Genomic DNA, 12368 nt, shown 5'->3' with positions numbered 1-12368 from the left:
ATTATTATCACCGCTAATATCACAAAAAGAAATAGCCAGGTGTACACACACACACACACACCCCCCACTGAATCGCTTTGCTATACACCTGAAACTAACACAACATTGTAAACCAGCTGTATTTCAATAAAAAATTAAAAAAACAACCGGATACTAGGTGCCTCCTGATCAAAGTCCGTAACTTCAGCTATGAAGTGTTTCTTGCAAAAAGATTTAACCTGAATCTGATCACATTTCTAGATCTCACGACCAATTTACAAGAAATATACAGGGCAGAGGAGCATATTTTAAAAAACACCACAGGGCTTCTCTGGTGGTCCCGTGGTTAAGAATCCACCTTTCAATGCAAGGAACGCCAGTTTGATCGCTGGTCCAGGAAGATGCCACGTGCCACAGGGTGACTAAGCCAGTGCACCACAGCCGCCAAGCCCACGGGCAGCGAAAATAGGGAAAATTTGACCACTGATCGAATGTTGATGATATAAATGATTATTTATAATTTTTAGGGATGATAATATGCTATAATGATTATGTATTATAATGATTCTATCTTAGAGGTTCATAGGAAAATATCCATTGATGAAATAGTATGATGCTGTTTCAGAGTGATCTATGAAGAATAGGAATGGGTGGGGTGTAAGTGAAACAACATTGACCTCAGGTTTACATTTGACTTTGAGTGACGGGTACATCAGAGCTCATGACACTACTCTACTTTTGAAAAAGCTCCAAATTTTTCCATAGGAAAACAGTTTTAAAGCCAAGGTGAGTGGGAAAAGAAAAAAAAAAAAGAATGAAACAGGATATCTACTACACCGTTTATGTAAGTTTAAAACGAGAACACACACACAAGTACAAATAAAAGGACATACATTAAACTTATGAGACTGTCATTACAAAGATTGGGAAATGGACATAGAGAATAAGATAAAAAGGTATAAAGATAAGGGAAACAAGAAAGGGACATTGTGCTGACCACCCATGAGGTGTCTAACTCAATCCTCTGCCTCTGAGATCCAAAAAAGCTCTTTCACACAGATGTGAGGATTAAATGGGGTATGTGGGCATTATTCTTGGCACATCATGATCCTTAATAAATTTCCATTTCTCTGTGTTCCCTCCACTTCCCGTCCTTGCTGCTTTGCGTCCATCTCCCTGTCTCACTAAGGGATAAACACGATCCGTTAATTCGCTTTAACATGCGAGACACTGCTCACAGCTTTATCCTTCCGTCTCCTCAGTAGATGGGCTTCCCAGGTGGTCCAGTGGTAAAGAAACTGACTCCCAAAGCAGGAGGTGCAAGCTCCATCCCTGGGTCTGGAAGATCCCTTGGAGAAGGAAATGGCAACCCCCTCCCCTATTCTTGCCTAGGATATCCCGTGGACAGAGGAGCCTGGCGGACTATAGGGTCACAAAAGAATCGGACATGACTTGCTGACGAAGCAACTCCTCAGCAGATGCTTTTCAGAGAGGTCAATACTTAAGAAATGAATCTCTGATCAGTGAAACCCCCGCATTGCACCTCAGTGCCAAGCCCTCAAACCAGAGGGCTCGGATCCGCCCTCCAGCCCACGCCCTCCAGAGTGGCCATGTGGGTCTGTTCCCTTCTTCCCAATCGAACACACCATCACTTAAAAAGCCCACCACCTGCTAGATTGTGCCAGGAATCAGAACTCTGGGTTGCAGCTTGTACTCAGATGTGAGCCCAAAGCATCAGAGTGAAATATTTATATGCTGATCTCTGTCCTTCCACCTCGCTGGGAAGATTTCCACTTTACGCCCCACCTAATGACCCCCAGTCACTTTCACTTTTCACTTTCACGCATTGGAGAAGGAAATGGCAACCCACTCCAGTGTTCTTGACTGGAGAGTCCCAGGGACGGGGGAGCCTGGTGGGCTGCCGTCTGTGGGGTCGCACAGAGTCGGACACGACTGAAGCGATTCAGCAGCAGCAGCAGCAGTGACCCCCAGAAGCCACCCTCCACCATCTCCTCCTCTGCCTCTAAGGGCCACGACTCCCACGCTCCTTCCAAGCAACATGCGAACTTTTCATTCAAAATCACATTTCGGGTGACTGGCTCACTGGAAACCACTTCCAGACCAGGCCAGTGACTTACGGCCAGAAATTGCCTTGGAGTCAGTGGCGCCTGACAGCTGCTTGGCAAGTGAAGGAGAAAAGAAGCAGGACTCTAAATGGGGTTTGTAATAGACAGTCCTGGTCCACTTTATAGGAGCTGTTGGAGTGAAAAGCAATTAATTAGCCATGTTCCTGGGCTACAGCTTGGCCCCAACAGGTCAATGTTAAGGTCAGCGGTGAGCAAAGGGAAGGACATTTCACCAGCCCATGCAGACGGCTTGATCTAGCATATTCTACATGTCTATCATGCTGGAAGACACAGAAAATTCACTCTAAGAACTCCACTTTCGAAATTCTAATAACCTTGTGAGGGATGTAGAAAATTATGTAGAACAAAATGAGGTAGCACAGCTAAGTAACCACCATAAAACTAGTTGGCATTCATCTCTTTGTGGAATACCTTTTATCATCTTACTTGGCAGGCCTGAATTAAACAGGTGCCCTGATGCCCCTCCCTACATGAACTCCTTCTCTGGCAATCCATCTTGGCACTCCACTTTCTTGCTTTTTTTTTTTTAATTGGAGTACAAGTGTTAGTTTTTGCTATAGAGCAAAGTGAGTCAGCCACGTGTACACATGACCCTTCTTCCTTGGGTTACCTTCCCGTTTAGGTCACGGGAGAACATTGTGTACAGTTCTTTGTGCCTACAGGGGTTCTCGTTAGTTACCTATTTTATAGATAGTATCAATGCGTACAGGACTTCCCAGGCGGCACTAGTGGTAAAGAACCCTTCTGCCAATGCAAGAGAGGTGGGTTCAATCCCAGGGCTGGGAAGATCCCCTGGAGGAGGAAATGTTAACCCACTCGGTACTCTTGCCTGGAAAATTCCTTGGACAGAGGAGCCTGGCGGGCTATAGTCCATGGGGTCGCAAAGAATCAGACGTGACTGAAGTGATTCAGCGCAACACAGCACACACATCAGTAGTGTATGTCAGTCCCAGCCTCCCCGTCCATCCCACTGCCTGGCACTCCATCTCCTGTCCAATCCCTCCCAGGTAGTGGCCTGGGGCCCCCAGGATACACAGATCCCCTGCCCACTAAAGTCAAGCCTTAACCTTAGCAGATCCCTCATGTTAAAGAGGAAGCGGAGAAAGGAGTTAAGGTGGATTCTGAGAGCACCTCTATGCGGGAGTGGGGGCTGGTGAAGTTCCCGTTCCAGCTTCCTTGCTTCCGGAACCCAGTGTTATTCTGGGCAGACGCCCCTGTGCATTCTCAGGAGTACTGACAGTAACAAGCAACTGACAAAACCATCCCGGATCGTGGGCTAGGAGCGTTGACTTACACGGCCAGACCCAGACTACATTCCCAGTCATTAATCCCCTGCCAGCAGGTCAGGCTCAGACTCTGCTGTGTCTGGACCGCTTGGGCACGTTTGTATTACTGGGAACAGTGTCGCAGCTGCGCCGATCAGAGGTCTAATATCTGTCACCAGCTGTTCCTGGATTCATCCTTCTCTCCCCTCCTTCCAAGCCTTCTGAGCAAGTGAATGAGGGCTTTCAGCCGTAAGTGATGGATTTACCTCACTAAACTGAACAGAAAGGGTGGAAGCAAACAAAATAAAAGCTACAATGTGAATGCAGCCAGGGAATGGCAGGGAATGGCTTTTCAATCTGAGAAAGTCAAAGGTGGACGTTAAGAAAATTAACTTGGGTGCTTTTCTTGCATCAGGGGCTCCATGTTAGACAAAAGAGCTCAGTATCTCGGATGGGGCATTGTCTTTAGAGACAGTCAATGCAAGAGAATTCGGGACAACCTAGCAAGGATATGTGACAAAAACCACGAATCTGGCTGTCTTCATACTAAGCCATCTTGTTTTTGAACACTGTGATGACATACAACAAAAACAACAATTTCACTTTAAAAGCCTATTACTTAGGATAACTGCTCTACCAGTTAGAGTATGTGGGGCAAGTAAGAAAAAACAACTCTTTAAACAAAATGGGATCGCTTCTCAGCCTTCTGGCTAAGATCAAGTGTAAACAAAATGGGAGAGACCTTTCTTGGTGGTCTAGTGGTTAAGACTCCACACTTCCACTGGAGAGGGCACAAGTTTGATCCCTGATCTGGGAACTAAGATCCTGCAAACCACATGGGACAGCAAAATCAATGAGACTCTGTTGGAAAGATATAGGATGGTTTGCAAGATGGAATGTAAAGCTGCTCCATGGTCACTGCAAGGTGAATATTTCTAACTGTGGTGTTGGAGAAGACTGTGGAGAGTCCTTTGGACTGCAGGGAGATCAAACCAGTCAATCCTAAAGGAAATCAACCCTGAGTACTCATTGGAAGGACTGATGCTGTAGCTGAACTTCCAATAATTTGGCCACCTGATGCAAAGAGACAATTCATTGGAAAAGACCCTGATGCTGAGCAAGATTGAAGGCAGGAGAAGGGGATGAGGATGAAATGGCTGGATGGCATCACTGACTTAATGGACATGAGTCTGAGCAAGCTCCAGAAGACAGTGAAGGACAGGAAGCCTGGCATGCTGCAGTCCAAGGATCCCTTGGATCAAAGAGTGGGACACGACTGAGTGACTAAACAAGAACAACGAAGGGTCTGGAGAGCTGAGGCTGGCTGACAGCCCACGGGGGCCACGCTGCTGAGATAAATACGGAGCCCAGACATTCTCCCTGTGTCACTCCTACTCAGGAGTCAGGGTTCCCAACAACAGAGTCTGACTGCCCAGCCTGGATCATGTGCCCATCCCTTATCCTGGATTGGTTTGGGCAGTTTGATTGACAGCTTTAAAGAGCCAACACACACTGGTGGGGAGGGGGGAGGCAATTCCCCCTAGGAAATCTGGGTACCATTACCCAAGAAAGAGAAAAGGAAAGGAAGTCAGGCAGGCAAACATAAGCCACTTTACCGTCTCTTACCAAATCCCATGCAGCAGAGAAAATGAGGTCCCAGAGTGTGTTTTTACATGATTTCATGTACGAATATAAAAGACTGTCCTCCCTAAATGGTTGTGTTTTTAAAAGACACTTATCCCCCTGGAGAAGCAGTTTCCTCAACTACCAATGAGAAAGTTGAGGCAAACAACTTTCAAACTAGAAGGACTTCATGCAAGAAAAAACTACTGATCAATTACAAATTAATTTATTAATTAGATAATTTTTATTAATTTACTTAATTTGTTGAGGATCCAGCTCCCCTGGTGGCACAGTGGTAAAGAGTCAGCCTGCAATGCTGGAGATGCAGAAGACTGGACTTCTGATCCCTGGATCAGGAAGAGTCCCCTGGAGAAAGAAATGGCAACCCACTCTCGTATTCTTGCCTGGGAAATCCCATGGACAGAGGAGCCTGGTAGGCTACAGTCCATGGGGTCGCAGAGTCAGACACAACTTAGCGTCACTTAATGACTGAGCACAGGTGACTGGGTCTGCCCTGGGGATTCAGCTGAAGGGGGAACCAAGTGGATGCTGGAGGCAACATGGAGCCAAAGGCAAGAGAACCTTAATGGAGACATTTCTCTCCTTGGCTCATCTCCTGAGAGACAAAGACCGGCTGTCAGTGAAACAGCTTCCCAGGGCCCATCCCCAGTTCCTCTAAGGTCTAAGGCACAATGAAAGAGTGTCATGAGGGAGACTCTGCGCCCTGGAACCAGGGCAGCCTGTGGGTTGGTGTGCCTGCTCCTTTCTGGAGCTTCCCTTACAAAGCAGCCCCTGGTGTGTTTTTTTGGCTGTTTTGCTCTTTGGTTTGGGGGATTTGGAGCCACACTACTTTCAGGATCCTAGTTCCCCAACCAAGGGTTGAACCCAGGCCCATTGCAGGGAAAGTGCCATGAAAGTCCTAACCACTGGACTTCCAAGGACATTTCCAGCCCTTGGTTTTTGCTTGCCAAGACTTTAGATGCAACACTCCCACCCCGACCATTCCCCACCCCTCTCTTCAATCCAACCATGATCACAGCCTTTCCCTGGTCAGCTCCATCATCACCTTGAGGGCTCAGTATAGCCACAGGAAGGGAAGTGAGCCCTAGAGTCAGTCGGAGAAGGAAAATACAACTGAGGGTGTAGGAGGCTGGTGTCACAGGACATGTGCTTCTGTGGCCACAGCACCCTGCTGCTCATTCAGTAAGAGACTGAGGCTGTTGTAGGGGCTTGGGGGTCTGTAGAGTAAATGCAAGACTATGGTTTTTCCAGTAGTCATCTTTGGATGTGAGAGTTGGACTGTGAAGAAAGCTGAGTGCCGAAGAATTGATGCTTTTGAACTGTGGTGTTGGAGAAGACTCTTGAGAGTCCCTTGGACTGCAAGGAGATCCAACCAGTCCATCCTAAAGGAGATCAGTCCTGGGTGTTCATTGAAAGGACTGATGCTGAAGCTGAAACTGCAATACTTTGGCCACCTCATGCGAAGAGTTGACTCATTGGAAAAGACCCTGATGCTGGGAGGGATTGGGAGCAGGAGGAGAAGGGGATGACAGAGGATGAGGTGGCTGGATGTCATCACTGACTTGATACACTTGAGTTTGGGTGAACTCTGGGAGCTGATGATGGACAGGGAGGCCTGGCGTGCTGCGATTCATGGGGTCACAAATAGTCGGACACGACTGAGCAACTGAACTGAACTGAGAGTAAATGCATATACATACATGTATGTTTCATATATTTGTAATTATTTACATATTTATTTGGGCTTCCCAGGTGGCACTAATGGTAAAAAAAAAAAAAAAAAAAAAACCTGCCTGCCAATGCAGGAGACATAAAAGACGTGGGTTCAATCCCTAGTTCGGGAAGAGCCCCTGGAGGTGGGCATGGCAACCCAGTCCAGTATTCTTGCCTGGAGAATCCCATGGACAGAGGAGCCTGGCAGACTACAGTCCATGGGGTCACAGAGTCAGAAACAGCTGAAGTGACTTACCACGCATGCACATATATATTTATATATTTGAATGTGTGTGTGCTAAGTTGCTTTAGTTGTGTCCAATTCTATGCGACCCCATGGACTATAATCTGCCAGACTCCTCCATCCGTGGGACTTGCCAGGCAAGAATACTAGAGTGGGTTGCTATGCCCTTCTCCAAGGGATCTTACCTACCCAGGGATCGAACCCACGTCTCTTATGTCTCCTGCATTGGCAGGTGGGTTCTTAACCACTAGCACCACCTGGGAAGCCCATGTATTTTAATATATCCTTATGTATATGGGGGCTTCCCTGGTGGCTCAGCTGGTAAAATAATCTGCCTACAGTGCAGAGACCTGGGTTAGATCCCGGGGTTGGGAAGATCCCCTGGAGAAGGGAACAGCTACCCAACTCCAGTATTCTGGCCTGGAGAATTCCATGGGCCATGTAGTTGGGGTTGCAAAGAGTCGGACATGACTGAGCGACTAACACTTTCACTTTCATGTATATTTTAGTGCTATTTATGTGAATCCAAGTTTAATAATTCAGATTGGATGAAGAGGAATCAAATTTCCTGGGAGACATGGGGAAGTTCAACGCTGAAGGGAGAAAAGAGGATTGAAGAAGTTCGTGTCCGACTCTTTGTGGTCCCAGGGAGGTACCAGGAACGTGCCCTTTCTCTGGCCTGCAAGGCTTGCTCGCTTGCTCGCTCACACGTGTGTGCCTGCTTCCGTTTCCACATTTCCAGCTGCTATCCCTTTACAGGTCCCAAGTCAAGTTACATCTCCTCTTCTACTGTTGCTTTTTCTTCACACACACAGGCCACTATCAGCGTTTCACCACTGGTACTGATTTCACTGTTACTCATTTTTTAGATTGCCAGTTGAAAATTGTTTCTGCAAAATAAATGTTTGTAAGTCCGCCCACTTTCCTGTGGACTCCCACTGCCATTTCAGAGGTATGATCCCACAGACCACAAAACTTGAACATGTGGACTAGACACCACACGTGGAACTGACTGTACCCTGAAAAGGAGACGCACCGTTTGACTGCGATTCTCCCTTCGACATCTGCAAGAAAAGCTAGTCAAAGAGGGGATCAATTACAAAGAGTGCTTCAAGCTAAACGTGTATTCACTTTTTATTAACCACCTTTCTGGATTGATTGGCTTCTGTTTTATTGGTTTTTCTCAATGATGAATGTCAATTGACTAATGAATCATTCACGCTTGAAATCGTGTGTCTGGATATCCAGCGGAAACGTCCCGGGAGCCCGCGGGGCAGCGCTGACTACAAGCATCTCCCAGCACCCTCGCTTCCTCGTGGTCACGGCATCCTGACTTGTCCTACGCTCCCCCACCTCTTAGTGATTCTGCTGGTCATGAGGCAGCCTTCCCAAGACTGACCTTGTCCTCAGCTATGAGTCACATTGACTCCTGCAATTATATTTGCCTCTGCCTCTTCCTGCCCCGTGTTTCCCCAGCACTGGCTCTTCCACCTGTTGGCTCTGAGGTCCATACATTTATTTATCGAATTTACAGAGCAAAGTATTAAAATGTCACTCTTTCTTTAAAATCATATGTTAGCATTTTGCCAGCAGCTAGTAGCAATGATTGTTTTAGTTCTAGCCTTTCAAAGCAGAGATACACAGTCTTGTTGGTTTTGTTTTTTGATTTTTTTTTTTTTAGTCCAATGTTGTAGACACACTGCAGGTCCTACCAACTCTGAGGTGCATTCCTGCTTTGGATTATGAGATGTGCAAGAAAGACATGTCTCAACAATCTGTCCCTGAAATCTAAACTCCTTGAATCCCAAGTGAAAGCCCCCGATGATGCTTCACAGTGTTCAAAAATCCATGTTGACAGGGATGTAAATCTGCTCCTGGACAAGCAACAGCCAGAGACTGGGAAGTCAAAAATGTGGCAGACTCTCATCCAAAGTTTTACTGAACAACATAATCTATGCTCTTTTATTTGATTTGCAAAAACTGGTTGCACCCATTGAATGGATGTCACTAGTGGGTTGCATCCCATGGTTTGTGTTAAGGACTGGTGCCATCATCCTGGCTGAAGAATTAAAGCTAGAAAATGCCCCCCCTTGGCAGGGTGGGGGCTGAGCGGGGAAACACTGAAGACCTGGCCCCCCGCCCTCCTGCCTGCCGCCCTGCTCATCACGGGAGGACAAAGCACTTAGCCTCACTGTGGCTCGCTTTCCACTTTACACCAGGTTCTGCCGCTCTGTCCCGCTCAAGGACAGAAAGCAGAGGGAGCCACTGAGAGGAAAGATGTGAGAGCGCTCGGAAAAGACTGAAGTGCCGTCCAGCTTTAAGGGAGGGGTGTCCGCAGCGGAGGAAAAAGAAGCCACAGGATAGGCTGCTGTCCTCTTCAACTCAGCGCGGCTGCTTATCGATCAGGTAGAGACTGAAACCAAGGAGAGGAATGATGTGAGGGAGACCGACAAAGAAAGACGAATGTTTGTATGGCAAAAACCACTACAATATTGTAAAGTAATTAGCCTCCAACTAATAGAAATAATTGGGAAAAAATTTTTTTAAAAGTAAAAAGAAAGACAGATGGAGCACCTGCTGAGATAAGTGTCACATTGTTGGCCAGTGATTCACACCTAGTACCGGCAACCAGGAACTAGTGGTCCAGGGTCTTACACTCCAAGAGCATCACAAGATTTATATATATGCTGTATATATTATATATAATATTGTATATGCTATCTTTGCAATGTGAATACAATACATACTATATATACCATTGTATAGTATACATTTATGGAGAAGGCAATGGCACCCCACTCCAGTACTCTCGCCTGGAAAATCCCATGGAGGGAGGAACCTGGTAGGCTACAGTCCATGGGGTCGCTAAGAGTCGGACACAACTGAGCGACTTCACTTTCACTTTTCACTTTCATGCATTGGAGAAGGAAATGGCAACCCACTCCAGTGTTCTTGCCTGGAGAATCCCAGGGATGGGGGAGCCTGGTGGGCTGCCGTCTGTGGGGTTGCACAGAGTCAGACACGACTGAAGCGACTCAGCAGCAGCAGCAGTATACATTTATGTGTACTGTACATACAGGGCTTCCCAGGTGGCTCAGTGGTAAAGAATCCATCTGCCAAAGCAGGAGACGCAGGAGACTCAGGTTCGATCCTTGGGTCGTGAAGATCCCCTGAAGTAGGAAATGGCCGCCCACTTCAATATTCTTGCCTGGAAAATTCCACGGATGGAGGAGCCTGGCAGACTATAGTCCATGGGATCTCAAAGAGTCAGACACCACTGAGTGACTGAGCATGTAGGTACTACATACAATACTATATGTATATTTTACATATATGTACACACACATGTATGATGCTGTACATGATATACAATGTAAAAACAGTGTATATATAATATGCTAGTATATAATACATGGTATAATATGTATATGATACATATATGTATAATACATGCACTATAATTTATATTTTATAAATACAAATGTATATTTTTATTTATATATACACTATATGTATTTATATTATAATTCTCAGAGGCTTTGTTGCCAGATTTCCTCATAGCATTACTGGTGCTGAGAGTTCCTTCTCTCTCTCTTTTTTTTTTTTTTTTTTCCTTCTCTCTCTTGATTAAGGAGCTCTCAAGAACACTGTCATTTTTTTTAGGGACAATCTTCCTCACAGATGCAGGAAGGATCTTGGTGTGTGCTCCATATTACTTGATCTGACTCCCACTGTCCATCAAAGAACACTTTTTTTTAAATCAAAGGACAATTTTAACTGGGCCAGATGATTCAGCAACCTATAAGCCATTAGCCACCATGTACATAAGTGTTCTGAGAAGCAAGTCCTATCCCAACAAGACTTGCAGCTGAATCTCCTTTACCCTGGAGATTTTAAAACCCAGTGCCTACAAGGAACGAGGCATAAACATGGAGAGAGGGGCCACATGTAGGAGCACATTTGTCACCATGGAGTCCTGGCCTACATCCCGCTGGTTATGTGCTCATCCGCTCCTTCGCAGGGGGGCAGCTGATGCCCAGCTCCAGACAAATGCTGGCCTGTGTTGCCAAATCTTCCACTGCCCCAAAATACATTTCAAAAAATCTGGATTTTTTTTCTTAAAATTATCTGATTCTTAAATGGTCACTCAGGTTTTTTAACAACCTACAGATTAAAGAAAACAGCAAATTCAGCCTGTGAACATCCCATTAAGGGCCTCTAGTTTTTACTCAAGGTGCTAGTGGTCAAGAACTCACCTGCCAAAGCAAGAGATGTAAAGAGATATGGGTTCAATCCCTGGGTCGGGAAGATCCTCTGCAGGAGGAAATGGCAACCCACTCCAGCATTCTTGCCTGGAGAATCCCATGGACAGAGGAGCCTGGTGGGCTACAGTCCATAGGGTCAAAAAAGAGTCAGACACGACTGAAGCAACTTAGTGCTTTTTTCTCAAAATATCAGAATTGATTTTTTTTTTTCTATTACACTATCTCATTGAAAGGTGAAAAGCAAATTAAAAGTCAGGTTCACCTAGTGTCTTGTCTTTGGACTTCCATACCACATTAGCCATATCCTCTAAGAAGCAGAGCCTGAGACAGGGACTAAGATGTTTACGCCTCATTCAGGGGATACTGTCCCTGGGCTTTAAGGGCGGGCGAAAGGAAGGACTGGAGGAAGGGGAAAGCACCGCAGGGTGCTGCCGCAGAGAGACACAGCAGGTCACCAGGCAGGTGGAGTCACTCTGTGCATGGAGGTGCACATGGGCTGCAGGAGAAACCGGCTCTTGAGAGCAGGCTGTGGGAGAAGGGAAGCAGGGGCGTGTACTCTGCCAACTCTGGGCAGAGAAAGGGGGGAGGCAGGTGAAACACCTGGACTGCAGGTGCAAGACCCGGGCTGAGGCCGGCGCCTCCTCACTCTGGGCCTCCGGTGCCTCACTCACCTCACCCTCCTTCTGGTCCCGGCCAGCTCACTTCTGTCCCCCACAGTCAGTGTTCCCCTCACGGGGTGACCCTCCCCTGCAGCTACAGACCTTGGATCTCATGACTTCAGTGGGGCCTGCTGTTTATTCAAATCCAGAAACTCTGGGCGTATGGCTACTTGGCCCAGTTGCCTAGCAGAGGAAAGGGGAGGTCCCAGCACTCTCAGGGCAGGCGATTGGTTGGCTGCAGTGGTGGCTGCAATATAACCCAGGAGGTCCCTTCAGAAGGAAAGGAGGCAACTGGGAGACTCTAAGAAGGGACAGATGTGGGCATTCACTGGCAGTCCAGTGGTTAGGACTCCATGCTTCCACTGCAGGGGGCACAGGTTCAATTCCCTGGTCAGGGAACTAAGATTCTGCAAGCACAGCCAAAATAATAATAATAAGATGATAACAGGAAG

The 12368-nt window shown here is 46.7% G+C and overlaps 1 long non-coding RNA gene across 1 annotated transcript in view; it reads right to left on the bottom strand.

Annotated features, from left to right (window-relative positions):
• Positions 1–8603: 8603 nt before the first annotated feature.
• Positions 8604–12368, bottom strand: part of LOC139038627 (uncharacterized) — a 40694-nt gene continuing 36929 nt past the window's right edge. The window contains exon 3 of the long non-coding RNA XR_011491650.1: positions 8604–9405. This is a non-coding gene — a long non-coding RNA (uncharacterized lncRNA). The remainder of the gene's footprint in view (positions 9406–12368) is intronic.

This window comes from Odocoileus virginianus, chromosome 16, assembly GCF_023699985.2.
Source record: "Odocoileus virginianus isolate 20LAN1187 ecotype Illinois chromosome 16, Ovbor_1.2, whole genome shotgun sequence".
Taxonomy (NCBI): Eukaryota; Metazoa; Chordata; class Mammalia; order Artiodactyla; family Cervidae; genus Odocoileus; species Odocoileus virginianus.
The sequence above is the reverse complement of the archived record's forward strand: the minus strand, read 5'-3'. Positions and strand labels throughout refer to the sequence as shown.